Below are 15,541 nucleotides of genomic sequence, written 5' to 3'. Positions count from 1 at the left end.
TGTATTTTGTGTTTGTATATTGTTGGTTTGGGGGAAATTTGGGAAAACAGAAACACTAGCGAAGCCTGATTTTTCCCCTCCCACATACACAGTGCATGTTTGCTGTCCTCAGTGACTGCCTGAGAGGTTGTGACATCAGAGGTAATCAACCAATCCTCACCTTCTTCTTCCAGTTTATTTGCATAGTTGGGGGAGTCACTAGTGGCATGGTTGTCATGGCAACAGCTGCCTTTGCTAACTGATTTCCCCCAGACAACCATGATACCATTACAAAGAAGGGTCCGAGGAGGAGCTGCAGTGAGAGCAGTCTGGGGTTGGATAAGTTCCCGCTTCACTCATTTGGGTTTGTATTGGGGTAAGTTACACTATTTATTTTCGAAGGGTGTTTATTACTTTTCTCAGAAAGGGTTACATGAATTCCTGCATAGTGTTTATAGGCATCTTAGAAAGGCTGTGGCTTTCTCGATATCTACCTTTTGTAAGAGGTGGGAAATTATAGATGTGAGTCTCTACTCTGTTCCACAATTAAAAATAAGTGTAATTTAGAAGTTGCAATAAAACTGCAGTTGCGTTAAATTGTATTTTGTTTGAATACAGTTTAATTTAAATGCCTTTCAAGATATTGGTGTAAAAGTGTGGCCACTCCTCTCTCGCGAGTGCCTTGTGCTGGCCGGGTGCATGCCTGCACTCTTCTGTTTTTTGCGGTACCCCTCTGCAGACAGTTTGTCTTTTCAAATGGGTTTTCAGTGACTCAGCCCTCCAGCCGACTCACATGCAGTCTGTATGTGAAACAAAAGGAAAACAACCCCTACTGGGGTAACATGGTTCAACAAATGGTTGGCCCCTCCCCAAAGTCCTCAGTCCCATCTCTGGGCCTGTTTAAGCCTTCTTGGGCTCCAAATGAAATGTGTTGCTTCCTGGGCCCTTCGCCATTCTGCCTGTGGCTGATTGGAGGAACCCGGGCCCATCCACTACTCCGGGTCCCAACCCAGGGACCCTTCGACTAGCAGCCAGATGCTCCTTCCTTCGCTAGTGTCTATTGCTACATTCTTTGAGCTTTTTCCCCTCTCTATCCCACCAGCTTCTTGTGTCCTCAGGCTGTTGCCTGTTTAAGCAGGATCTCCTGCAGGCCTCCTTGCCTAGAGAGTCCATAACAGTCTCTGCCTTGTTCTCTCAGGGTTCTTTCTCACAGACCCCTTCACCTGGTGAATTTATACATAGGCGTGCGCAGCCCATTTCATTAGGGTGTGCACCCAGGGAGCCCCGCCCTTGCCCCACCCCTGCCCTAGTCCCGCCCCCATCCACTCCCTCTTACTCCCCCCCTCAGAACCTCCAATCCCCCCTGCTCCTTGTCCCCCCCTGACTATCCCCTCCTAGGACCCCTGCCCCTAACTGCCCCCCAGGACTCCACCCCCTATTTATGTACAGGCGTGACTACCTGCCCTTTCCTGGTTACTATACGCGGCCAGTCCGCATCCACATCCAGTAGTTAAAATAAATAAATAAATAAACTAATGATTTAAATTGGAATTTCATCCATTAATAAGTATTTATTATATAGTTAAAACCATTCTATTGAAGGGCAGATATTAAATAACACTAAATATGTTAATGTTCAAAACAATATTAAAAATTTGAAAATTTAGAGCATGGAAACCAAAATAGCTAAAATTTAGTTTTGGCAAGATACACGGAATGGAAACTCCGGGATCTTTACCTGTCACTGAATATAGCCATCATACCAATAGTGGAATATAAAACAAGTCTACATATACTCTCCTTAAAATTTTTACTTCTGTCCATTCCCAATAATTGTAACAAATCATTATTACCTTCACTCCACTTGCCACGCGCCCCAAGCACAAAACCAAAGAAGTGGATATTTTTACCTCCCGTTAAGTTTTTAATTTCTTCCTCTAACTCAAGATAATAAGCCACCTTCTCACTGTGGGCTTGTTCCAAACTTCCGGCATTATCCTCCCATCGCACTGTAACATCAACCACCACTGCTGTATCTCCTTTTATAAATATAATATCCGGCTTTCTTAACTCACCCTTACTATTTCTCAAATGGGGCTCTATCATTGCCTTCCACCCTAATTTACCAACCTTATCCACAACTGCAGACACTACTCTATTATGCCTTTTTATCCTAGCATTCTTAGTCTTATAACATTGTCCTGAGATATGGGGAACAGTCTCCCGCACTTTACCGCACCATCTACAAAGAGCATTCACACTTCCTCTTCCTCTTGCTAATGTCTCCCTAGTAGGATAAATATTTGCCCTAAGCTGCAATGCTGCGATATACGCTGACGATTTAACTTTACTAGAGTTTCTAAAAATCGAATTACTAATTAAATCATTTTTAAAATATTTTATCCCTATTCCCTGACATCTCAGTTCCGACCATCTTAAAAATTCCTCTTCCCTCCATTTCTTGGGATGAGATGTTACTGCACTAAATGACAATATTTTATCCACAAGATTTTCTCCTGCATATAGATAAGATAGGTCCATCCAATCATCTCTCGAGACAATATGTCTCCTCCATTTACGAATTAACATATTTGGGATTTGCACACTAAACTTAGTGAGAGCTAAACCACCATCCCTACCTCTAGAATAAAATATCCCATCTGTGGTACACTGAGGTAAATGTAAAATCTCTTTAACTATTTTTCTAACTAACACATCAAGATCGTCTAAAAGATTAAAAGGGGGTTCTATTAAAAGAAGATTATAAAATAGCTTCGGTAAGATGTATGTCTGTAAAATTAATATTTTTTGGGCCGGTTTTAATGGGGCCTTAATTAAATTCTCACTCCAATCTTTCAATTTTTCTTTAAGTACCGGTCCCCCTACACCTATCCAGGGATCTATTCTAGCCCCTAAATATTTTTCAAAATCCCCTGGTTGAACATATTCAATCTTCTCTGACCCTATCTGCCAATTATCCTTAGGATTAACTACATAGGTTTTATGTTTAGTTAAAATATGAAAGCCTTTTGTTTTCTTCACATTAACAGAGAGATTAGTATTTTTACAAAACTCCTCTAAGATACCCAAATTTTTGATCATTCCTTTATATGAGCTACTTAAAATTGCCACATCATCGGCAAAAGCCAATGACGTGACACTATTACCCTTAACATAAAAACCACTTCCTTCTACTTCTAATCTAGTTAAAAGGGGATCCATAGCAATATTAAACAAAATTGGGGACAACGGGTCACCCTGCTTGACCCCCCTCCTAATTAAAATAGACTCAGTAGCTTCATCACCCACCCATACCCTAGTTGTGCAATTATCATAAAGGTCCCTAATAATATCTATAAAATGTTCATCTATACCAAATCTTCTCAACCCGGCTATTATATGTCCGTGTCCCACAGAATCAAATGCTTTAGCCAAATCTACGAACACTATTGCAATTTCATTCCCATTTCGTTTAGCCCCTTTAATCAAATTATCTAATATAGCAATATTTTCCTCACACCCAGGGGCGGATATAAACCCTTTTTGTCTACTACATATCTTAACTGTTTCCACCAGTCTTTTTGCTAATATTTTGGTATAGATTCTAATCCAAACTGACCCAATTGTCAATGGTCTCCAAGATGTTAACTTCTTCATTTCCTCCTCATCTTGTGTCTTTGGTATTAAAATCGTTCTATTTTTCTTAAATTCATCTGGTACCTGTCTATTTAGAAACCATATATTAAAAATTTTTGTAAGTATTAAGGAGTCTAAATTAAAAATATCCCACAAATTGCTCACTTTTACTTTATCTGGGCCAGGAGCACTATCTTTTCTTATTTCTGTTAAAGCTATTCTAATCTCATCCACAGAGATCGGACTCATTAATATATCATTATCCGCATTCTCTGTGGATGATGGCCACCCTATCATATTACCATGTCCAATTGTTCCCAAAATATTTACATAGTATTCCTCAATTTCTTTCATAGGGATAGCACACTTAGCCTTATCTGGCTCTCCCATTATAATGCGAGTCAATCTTCTTCTATCCTTATCAAATAATTGTTGATAGAATTTATACTTAGCTTTCTTTGTAGCATATCTCCTAATTGCATTAAATTGCTTCCTTCTCCCCTCCTTTCTAATCTTCCCTTTTCCTTTATTCCTCAACTCTATTTGACTTTCATTTCTAGGGTCCTGTCCCTCTACTAATGAATAACATAATTTTTCCAACATTGCCCATCCGAGAGCTTTTGTTAAATCCTCCTTTAATAATCCTTCAATTTCCCCTAAACTATTTATTATTTCTCTTCCCTCCCTACTTTGTTTTCCCCGTTTACATATTTTCTCCACTAAATCCACTTCTGGATGTCCTTTTAGTGGGAAAATCCTCTCTCTTGGGGGCGGAATTTCTAATATATTTACTCTAATGTCCTCTACCTCAGTCACTTCCTCCCTATCTCCTGTTACCACTAACTTCTTCTTTGCTAATTCTCGTCTTTTATCTGATATTTGTTTATTCGTTTTGGTCCTCATCTCGCTCTCAATACATTTATTTATATTCCTTTTCCCAATATATTTCCTTTCCAACTGTATAAGCTGCGCAACCTCATCTTTAGTCCATATACGAGATCTAGTCGATCCCTCTTTGATCTTACTTTTAGCAGCCATATCTTCTTTTCTTTGCTCATTCCTCACAGCAGGGTGTCTATGTCTACAGTGTTGGCTCAATCCAGATCTAGTATGAAAACCAAGCCCACAGACCGAGCACGTATGGCTCTTCATTGGGGTATCCACCTTCTTGGGTATGCACTTGGGGTAGTGGCAAGCTATATTATGATATTGAGAAGATTTTCCACATTTACTACATACAACTCGTATGGCTTTACTTTTATGAACCACATTAATGTGTTTGGCCCATTTACCAAATGTTGGTAATATCTGGGGACATATTGGACAATTAAAACTATCAACGGGATACTCTAAATAAAAAACCCCATCCTTCCACGAACTACTTTCTAATATATTTATATTACTACCAATACTGTTAAGATCCTTATTACGATCCCTATTAAAATCAGTACTTGATTCCCTAACATATGGATCATCAAATGTACTTAAATACTTAAAATCTGGATTAAAACTGTCCATAGTTAAATCATTAAAAGTGTCCCTTGTAAAAACCATCGGTAAGATAGATAAAATCTCCTCACCATGATCATCACAAACATTCTCCTCTACCTCCTCTCCATGCTCCACTGGGAGGACTTGATTCTCACTCTCATTCTCATGAGACTTCATTATAGTCCACACCATTTTATCCATTGGTCCAGCGACCCTGATCACACCCCTAATATATTTAACACTGTCAGCCGGGGCATCAAAGCCAACAGCGGGGGCGTTATTAACCCGGTCCAGCGCCAATCCGGTATAAAAATATAAATTACTTTTTTCCATAGCTAAAAGATTTACCCTTCTCAGGGGGAAACTAACCCTTTCCAGGGGGAAACTAACCCGTACCTGGGGGAAACTTACCCTTTCCAGGGGGAAACTAACCCGTGCCTGGGGGAGGCTACCCTTACCAGGGGGGCATCCATGTGGCACCATATGGGGCTGCCCAACCCCATCCCACACCCCACTAAATGTGGGATGTGGGTTCGTCCTCCGCAATCCGCCTGGCTATCCAAGCCAGTTACCGACTCTCACCACGAGGAGGTAGCGGTTGGACTTGCAATCCAGAGGCTTTCCTCAAAGAGGGGTCCCAAACAGCATAATGTCGAGCTCTAACGGGCGTGTGAGAAAAGGCTCAGATCTTGGTAGGGGTTGCCCCTATTGACCGGGCTCACGCCCACCCCCACCTCACCGATAACCCATTCTCTCACTACCCTCAGGCAATGTTTCCGTCCAAGCCCGACAGCTGAGAGGGTCCAGAGACGCATGGAGAGCCATTAAGAGAGCCTAAGCCTCCCTGCTCCTTGTCCCCTGACTGCCCTCCTAGGACCCTACCTGTCCCCTGACTGCCCCGACCCTTATCCACACCCCCACCCCCAGACAGACCCTCGGGACTCCCACGCCTATCCAACTGCTCCCCACCCCCTGACAGGACCCCCAGAATTCCTGACCCATACAACCCCCCTGCTCCCTGCCTCCCCCATCTGCTCTCCACACCCCTGCCTCCTGAGAGCCCCCCCCAGAACTCCTGACTCATCCAACCCTCTCAGCTCCTTGTCCCCTGACCACCCCCTCCAGAGACCCCCCACCCTAACTGCCCCCCAGGACCCTCCTTGCTCCCTGTCTCCTGACCCCTATCCACCCCCCGCCCCCTGAGAGACCCCGGGACTCCCATGCCCCATCCAATTCCCCCTGCTCCCTGACTGCCCCTCCAGAGACCCTCCGCCCCTAACCGTCCCGGGATCCCACCCCCTATCCAACCCACCCTGTCCCCTGATTACCCCCATCCCTTATCCAACCCCCCTGGCCCCAGACCCCTTACCATGAGATGAGGCTCCTAGCCTCCCCGCGGAGCCAAACACTGCCCCACGGGAGCATGCAGCCCTGGCCCCCAGAGCGCTGCATGTGCGGCAGCATGGCTCCAGGGGAGGGGAGAAGGCAGGGGAGGGGCCGGCGGCTTGCTGCGTTCAGCCGGGTGCTCTGGCCCGGGAGCGCAGATCCCACGGCTTGCTGCGCCAGGGAGTGGAGCCATTTGCCCACCCCTGCATTAGGGTGTGCCTGGGCACAACTGGAACACCCCGTGCGCACACCTATGAACTTATAACAGCCCCTGGCCTTCTTTTCAAGGCTTTCTCTCCAAGGCCTCTGTGCTTGGACAGCTTCACAGTCCTATCCCTGCTTAAGCAGGGTTTCTTCCCAGTTTCTGTGTGGAGTGTCCCAGCCAGAGACTGCTCTGTCCAGCTGCTGCAGCTTCCTTGGCTAGCCAGCAACAGCATGTTTCCTCTTCTGGTTCCAGCCAGCAACTGAGCTATGCAGGTCTTGCAACGCCTTTTTATATGAGCCTTCTAGACTCTGACTGGCTTCCTTCCCTGCAGCCTCTCTAGACCAGTTGGAGGACCCCACTCTGTTGCCTTTCTTCTGGGGTGGGGTGTGGTAGGACCACAGGGCCTTCTGTGGGGCCTCAAAGGACCTGGTATACACCCTCACAATTGGTCAACATGGCACTGAGTGGTGAAATATGGAGTCTCACAAAGATGATAAATATACATGGAAGAAAAAAGTGTAAATGCTTCTTATTTAAACAGCACATATACACAATATCTTCTTTCTATTAAAATGAAGGAAATTTACAAAAAATTCATAATTTACCATTATTGGTTCAGGGGTCGGCAACCTTTCCGAAGTGGTGTGCCGAGGCTTCATTTATTCACTCTAAGTTAAGGTTTCGCGTGCCAGTAATACATTTGAACGTTTTTAGAAGGTCTCTTTCTATAAGTCTATAATATATAACTAAACTATTGTTGTATGGAAAGTAAATTTTTAAAATGTTGAAGAAGCTTCATTTAAAATTAAATTAAAATGCAGAGACCCCCGGACCGGTGGCCAGGACCCGGGCAGTGTGAGTGCCACTGAAAATCAGCTCGCGTGCCGCCTTCGGCATGCATGCCATAGGTTGCCTACCCCTGGATTAGAGCAACCTTAACTAAACTAAAATGTAAGAAAGTAGCAAATACAAAGCTGAGGATTAAAAGGTTTTAAAGATAGAAAGTGCCAGGATGAACATTACCCAAGCAACCTTTAGTTGGAGCCCTTGTGCACATACATTATAAACAGCTTTTAATTACATGATCCCATATTAGTTTTTACACAGGACACCTGGTTCACAGTGCACAGGACGGATCTGTTCTGCAGCAGAATCAAGGTTGGAGTAAAGGAATCTGTTGTTTGTAAATCCCCTGGCTCATTTGTTACAGAGTTAAAAGGTTTGTAGTTATGAGATAGGAAGAGAAAGGATGATCTTGTGGTTATGGCAGTTGAATGCCATCCTGGAGACTTGGATTCTATCTCTGCTTCTGACACAGAGTTCCTACATAATGCTGGACAAGTCATGTGCATCAGACTTTTCACAGATATTCACTTTTGCTTGTAATTAAAAGCTGGATTAGAATGCATATGCCAGGAGTCGGCAACCTTTCAGAGTGGTGTGCCGAGTCTTCATTTATTCACTCTAATTTAAGGTTTCGCATGCCAGTAATATATTTTAACGTTTTTAGAAGGGCTCTTTCTATAAGTCTATAATATATAACTAAACTATTGTCATATGTAAAGTAAATAAGGTTTTTAAAATGTTTAAGAAGCTTCATTTAAAATTAAATTAAAATGAAGAGCCCCCTGGACCAGTGGCCAGGAACCGGGCAGTGTGAGTGCCACTGAAAATCAGCTTGCGTGCTACCTTTGTCACGTGTGCCATAGATTGCCTACCCCTGGCATATTCAGAGGGAGGTCGAATTAAGGTTGCCTTGGTGAAGTTCTTTGTGGCATTTCCTAACTTGAGACTGCTTGACTTTGCAACCTTTTAATTAATTTTAATCCTTAATTTCATATTTCCTAAATTTTAATGATTTAATTTATTACTGAGTGCCACTTTAACATTAAATGAAGGGGTTTTGTTTGTAAATAATATATACATAACATAAAGTGAAAACATACAGAAAACCCATAGCATGGGATCCAGTCCCAGTGGATGTGGAATTTTGTCTTCTCCTTTCTGATTACCCTTTTAAAACATTTATTGTATTCCTTCCGAGAGCCCTATTTGACCTGCAGCCCCAGCCAGACCTGCCTATTTACTCCACACTGTATGCCTGTTTGAGATCTATGCAGGGAGCTTGTCCTTTTGTGCTAGAAGCAAGTAGGGCCACAGAAGACAGAAGTATTATGGGGCTGTGAGACTGTTATGTTAATCCACTGTTATGTTTCTGTTTTTTCTCTTATGGAAGCAATTTGAGTTCATCAGACAAACACTAATCCTGGGCATAAAACTAACATATAGAACACACTAGGACTGTGTGAATAATGGATTTTTTGGTTCACTGATAATTCCAAAATATTGTAAAATATTTCATTTTGGGTTTAACCAATAAACACTCCCCCTTTTTTAAAGATTTGGCAAATCAAAAAGTAAAAAAAAAATATCTTGTGTTGAACAAAATGTTTCATTTTGACAAAATTTGCTGTTTCAATTTCAACCATTTTTGAATATTTTGATTTAAAATAATAAAATTTCATTTTGAAAATGTCAAAACATACCAATACTTTCAGAATTCTGGGGAGGATTATGACTGAATGAATTTGGCAAAACTCACATGAATCCACGAAACATTTCAGTGTCACTGAATCTCCATTTTTCTCCAAAAAAAAATTTCCAGCTGAAAAATTTTACTTAGGTCTACTGCACGCATCTATCTCTCATGTACATGTCTCAGGGCTATTGGGAATATTTTAGATAATTATATGATCACACACTGTGTAGACCTTGCTATATGAAACACAATTACCAGGCTATAGTTTGACAAGCCGTTGGTAGGGCTTTCACCTGGCCATTTACCTTCCCAGAATCAACTACCTCGCTTCTTCTATCCAAGCTAGACTTTATTTTTCTTGCCACCTCCAGATGAAGTGAGGAATCCAGATATGTTCCCCTTCCTCTGAGGTTGAGGTCACTCACCACTGAGAGATAATCCCTCTCTCTCTCTCTCTCTCTATCCTACCTCCATGTTGATTTTTTCCCCTTGTCTCCCAGCCAGGTGAAGCAAACTGGAAATTTTATCAGCTAGGTAACAACAACAAAAAAGACCCACTACTTGTATTATGGTAGCACCTAGATACCAGGGCTCCTTTGTAGTAAGCACTGCATAAACATATAGTGAGAGACAATCCCTGCCCCAAAGATATTACCATCTTAATTTGCTTATGGCACAGTTGTGATGAGAACTCAACAGGTCAAGGAAACAGCTAGGATTAGAACCCAGATATCCTGGCTGCAAATCCAGTGCTCTATATTGCACCACACTACTGCTCATCAACAATGTCATTTAAAGAAACAGATGAAAAAGCATGTTTGTAGGAAAAGCATTTATTTTAAGCGCAGTGGTAGATATGAATACGTTAGTGTTATATGGAGCCATAGATTGCCAGCTGTCCTCCCCCCCTCTCTTTTTCTCCATCTCTTTTCATTTTCTTCTCATTGTTTGAAAAAAGAGAAAAAAAATTGGAGAATGAAAAACAAAATCCAACAGTTTAATTTTCCAGGGAACAAGCCTGGTCAGTGGTGAGATGCAAATGTAAATCTAAAAAATAATGTTTTATAAATAACCAATTTTGTGATATATTTCATGTCACAGCCTTAGGCTTCATAAGCAAAGAGCCTTTTTTTAATTTATTTTTTCCCCTCTAGCTACTAGACTAATTTTCCAATAAGCTGAGGTCATTCATCCTTGATCAGATGAGAGAAACCGACACTAATATCCACATGCTTAAAGTCTGGGTTTGTGTTCCTGGGAGAGAAAATTCTTTCAGGTTTTGTGATTCTGGCTTATAAACACTTTAAAAGTACCCTGCTTTCCAAAGCAAAGTTAAATATCTTTCTCAGCTCTAAAGATTGCTGACACAATGCAGTGCACAATTGTTTTGAATCTCTTGTTAAGGATTTCTCAGGCCTACAACATTTCTTCACCAGCATATTTTCTGCTCACTTACTACCATTTGTAAGCAGGACATACTTATAGTGAAAACCCTATCCCTCTAGGATACATTGTCAAAATAAATCTGCATAGATGAATCCTGTTTGTACAGGTTGCCAACAGTTTTCAAAATTTCAAAATCTTGCAAACAAAACAAAAAAGGTGGATACAATTTTGACTAAATTCTTGTGAAAACCCTTTCCCCCATTTCTCAACAAATTTGAAATTCAGTATTAAAAATGAAATTTCAAAATTAGAAAAAACAGGAAATAAAAAAAATCAAACTTTTTTGCCAGGTCTATAGATATGCTAAATTCAAGACCAAAACTTACTGTCACTATACCAGTTCTACACTGATTGAGCTATGCACTGCAATCCATGGTAGCAATTGTACTGAATTTTTTAGTTTTGATTGGGTTGCATTGTGGAAAGATTATTCTTGTTTTGGAGAATCTCCCTTCCCAGCAAAAAATCAAAACTAACTCTAACTCTGATATTCTCCATCTAGGGATTGTTAATATATTTTGAAGTCACCCTCAAAGAACTCAGGAGGTGTGACTCAGGCCAGGAAGATATAGCATCAACCATCCAGAATGTACTGATCTTGTGATGGCAGTAGTTCCAGAAATAATCAAATTCAGGATGAACCTACCAGTTCATAGATAGGACAAGAATCCCAAAGGGGAAATACATGTTGTATCAGTAGGTCTCAGATTGCTGGTAGTGATACTGTAATAAATATATTTGATTTATTTCTAGTACTGAAGAGTGTCTCCCATTAAACCTGATTTATAGATCTTTAGGCTTATTTGCTCATGAGTTTCTGAACATTTACTGCATCTTCCACCATTGCTATTACATAGTTACTGAAGGGACTTATGCTTGAAGGTTCATTGATTTTTTTCCAACACTTCTTTCCCCTAACATTTCAAAGTATTTTCAAGATATCAATGGGATTTATCACACCTGGATCACCTGGATTGATCGGTCTTCAGCTGTCGTTAAGACTGCGCCGATCACAACACATCCGCCATTCTTCTCGCATTCTTGCTTTTCTTCTCCATGTTCGTCTGAAACATTTAACAATGTCATCTTCCCATCTTCTTGGAGGCTAACCGGGTGGTCTTTTCTGTTCTCGTGGGTACCACTCAGTAATGATTGTGGTCCACCTATTGTCCATGAACCATGCTATGTGGCCCGCCCGTTGTATCTTATTATATCTGCTTTCCATGACAACATCTTTCACACCGCTGCATTCTCTAATAATTTCATTTGGGATACGATCCAGAAAGGAAATTCCCAACATAGCTCATTCGATTGCCCTTTCAGCTACCGACAGCTGCTGTTCTTCTCTCTTCGTCAGTGCCCAGGTTTCACTTCCATACAGCATGGCTGACAGCACTGTTGAATTGAAGATATTTGTACATGTGCTCTTGTCGATTTTTCCTTTGAGGATGTCCTTGATGGAATTAAATGCACACCATCCTGCCTGAATCCTTCGCGAGAGTTCTCTGTTCATGTCTTGGTGCATATTAACTTCTTGGCCCAAATATACGTACTGTTCCACTTCTTCAATTTCTTCTCCTGTTACTGTTATTCTGGCTTTTCTTAAGATGTCTGATCGCATGTATTTCGTTTTGCAATAGTTCATTTTCAGACCGACCTGACTGCTTTTCTTGTCGAGTCTTCGTAGCATGCTCTGCAGTTGGTTGGTGCTTTCGGCAATTAGTACTATGTCGTCCGCGAATCTGAGATGAGATAATCGTTCTCCATTTATATTAACACCACTCCTCCAATTGATCTTGTTCATAACCATTTCAAGGCAGGCAGTAAATAGTTTTGGTGAAATCGTATCTCCTTGCTTTACGCCTTTCTCGATTGGGATGCGGAGGGGAGTTTCGAGGAGAGTAATGTCTGTTGTGCATCCAGCGTTCGCTTCCTTCAACAAACTGATGTACTGCGTATTAATGCCCTGCTCTGCGAGCGCCTTTAATATTGCGTTGAACTCGACACTATCGAAGGCCTTTTCATAATCGACAAAAGCAATGCACAGCGGGAGTTTGTATTCCTTCACTCTTTCTAGAAGTTGGCTAAGGGTAAATATATGGTCAATCGTGTTGAAATTTCTTCGAAATCCTGCCTGCTCTCTCGGCTGTTGTTCATCCAGACTCTGTGAGAGTCAGTTTGTTATCACCTTTGTAAAGAGTTTATAGATATGAGAGAGCAGGCATATAGGGCGATAGTTCTTAAAATTTTCTTGATCCCCCTTCTTGTACAGCAAGATGGTATTCGACTCCTTCCAGCTTGATGGTATTTTTCCTTTTTCGAGATATCGACTGAATCTTAAAGAGAGGGCCTTCCAAAGTTTTTTGCCTCCTGCAAAAATCATTTCTGATGTTATTCCATCTTTGCCTGGAGCTTTTCCCTTCTTCATCTGGTGTAGTGCGCTTCGGACTTCACTGACGATTATTGGGGGGACGCGTTCTTCTGACTCTTGGAGCATTGGGAGAGGGACGTTGATTCTTGATTTGAACAGTTCTGTATAGAAGTCCTTGCAGACCTCCTCCATCCCTGATTTGTCAATTACTGTCTCTTTATCCTTGTTCTTCAATGCTGTTATGCTCAATCTATACTGCCCCAATTCCCGCTTGCATGTCCTGAGGCTCTTGAGTGATTCAGATGTTTTAAGGAGCTTTTCTTTACGGAAGTTCTCAAAGTCGTCCTTCAGTTTTTGCCGTATAAGCTTGCACAGAGTGGAGTACTTAAGGTTGTTATCCGAGCTCCTTCCATATTTCTCCACTTCTCTAACAAGCTTTTTGTTTCGTTCGAGATTCTTCCCTTTGCCTTCTTCATCTTTTCAATTTCAGCTGCTTTTATGCAACGTCTTAGCTTGTCAGCAAAGATACAATGGGATTTATAATCCCTGTAATCGACTTCAAAAATTATGGGTTTGGGCTTGCCTTTGTACATCTCTTCATGCCTTTATGAAATGCTCAAAGTACCTGCATTGTAAATATCATTGGACAGGAACTGTCTTTTACTCTATCTTTTCACAGAACGTAGCGCAGTGGGGCTCCAGTGTGTTTTGGAACTCTAGATGCACCATAATCCAAATAATAACCACCACAGCTAAAATATTTGAACATTTAACTCTCTCCTGCCCCACCACATCTTACAATATGTTCACTGTCTTTTGATGGAAATCCATTTAAGGTAGGCATTTGACCACAAAAAGCATGCGGCCATTAGATTGGGACTAAGGATCAGTAACTATAGTCTTTGAATCTAGAATTGTGAAATGCCATTAGTATCTATTTTCCATGTAGAAGTAGTCTAAAGCCCATTCCGGTATTTTTCTATTTTATTGTAAAATGAATGAGAAGGCATGGATATTTCTGAGGCATCTTTAATTTCATCCACTGGAATAGAAATTAAAAAAACAAAACTTCAATTTGTTGGGCTTTTACAACTATTTTTCCTCTAGACTTTTGCAGCAGAACAGATTAGATCATTTTGATATTGAGGTGATGTATAATGCCTATATCTGCTTTGTAATTGATTCCTAAGGCTTGGCTGCGTGGAAGAATAGAGTTTCAGAATTTCAATGATATTGCTTCTGTTCCCAGAATTACAAGATGTGTTGTGACTAGAAATAGAAATACACAGTCTTGTAAAGACTATAGGTGTATGGAGGAACTTCTTTTATATGTTGCTGGTTTGTTGGCATGGCAGCATGATGACAGAAAATGGTTTAATGTAAAACACAAATGCTATTGGTTATTTACATGGAACTAGAAAAGATCATGAAAGAAAAGCCATTGCTTGCCTGGAGCTCTGCATGTTATTTAACTCATTAGGTGTTTGTGAATACACAGCAAAAATGTATTGTGAAACTACAGTCATATCTTGGTCTCTCTTGTCCTTCCATAGCAAAAGGAAATAAAAATAAATATGATTCTGCTGGACAGTGCTTACTCAATAGGAATAATTACATCTGCCTTTAATTGTAAACATTTGGGACAGAGCAGGAATCCAAGTTTGGCTGGACTGGTTGCTTATATCAGGTGTCAAGAATTAAAGATATCCTGCTGAATTATCTGTCTCAAAATACAGAATGCTGAGTGATTTTGTTCCATTCATATGAAAGATAATTTGTGGAATTTGCTACTGGCAATATAACTAAGGAGTCGGTGGAGATAGGTGAGATGCTCAGTTGGTATAAAAGGATAGCTGCATTGCCTTCAGTAGAGTTACACCTATTTACATCAGTTGAGGATGTGGCCCTTTATTTTTTAACTTAAAAACTGATGAGTGTATTCTTTGAAAGTGAGGGACTTGAGCTACGCATAGTGTGGTTAGAACATTTTGCAACCTGCCTGTCCTTTAACACAGTGAAAAGAGACTGTCATCCAGGTCAAAGTGTGTATCTGTGACTGGGTGTATGTGGTTGCATATATAATGAATAAGGTGAACAGGATCAGACCAGTAAAGGCATTTTAAATTGTGACTTAAGATCGGATCTGAACTCTGATTAGAGAAGTGAAAGCCTACTACACTAATCCACTTCATCACATAGTCCAAACTACTGGAGTATCCCTGATATAAGAAGCAATAGGCTTATCAGCTACAGGACTTATTTTTTTTCAGCTGTGTGATAGAAGATATCTTCCTATAGTACATGTGTTTTAACATCTGCTTAGTTAACATACAATTTAAAATATTTTAATTACTTTATTAACACATTCTGGGTAGTACAGCAACAGCATCAGCATCTAGATTCTATGAATGATAGGCCCCTTAGAAAAAGAAACTGGCTGAACTGTGATTCAGTAATATCTCTATGAATCACACTTTTTTGGGAGGGA

General features: G+C 40.9%; 1 long non-coding RNA gene across 2 annotated transcripts in view; it reads left to right on the top strand.

Moving 5' to 3' along the window:
* The first annotated feature begins 251 nt into the window (after positions 1-251).
* Positions 252-15,541, top strand: part of LOC122172189 (uncharacterized) — a 140,157-nt gene continuing 124,867 nt past the window's right edge. For both annotated transcript variants that reach the window (XR_006172258.2, XR_006172257.2), the window contains exon 1: positions 252-355. This is a non-coding gene — a long non-coding RNA (uncharacterized LOC122172189). The remainder of the gene's footprint in view (positions 356-15,541) is intronic.

Source organism: Chrysemys picta, chromosome 8, assembly GCF_011386835.1.
Source record: "Chrysemys picta bellii isolate R12L10 chromosome 8, ASM1138683v2, whole genome shotgun sequence".
Classification (NCBI taxonomy): domain Eukaryota; kingdom Metazoa; phylum Chordata; order Testudines; family Emydidae; genus Chrysemys; species Chrysemys picta.
Note: the sequence above shows the minus strand (reverse complement) of the source record. Positions and strands in the feature narration are given on the sequence as shown.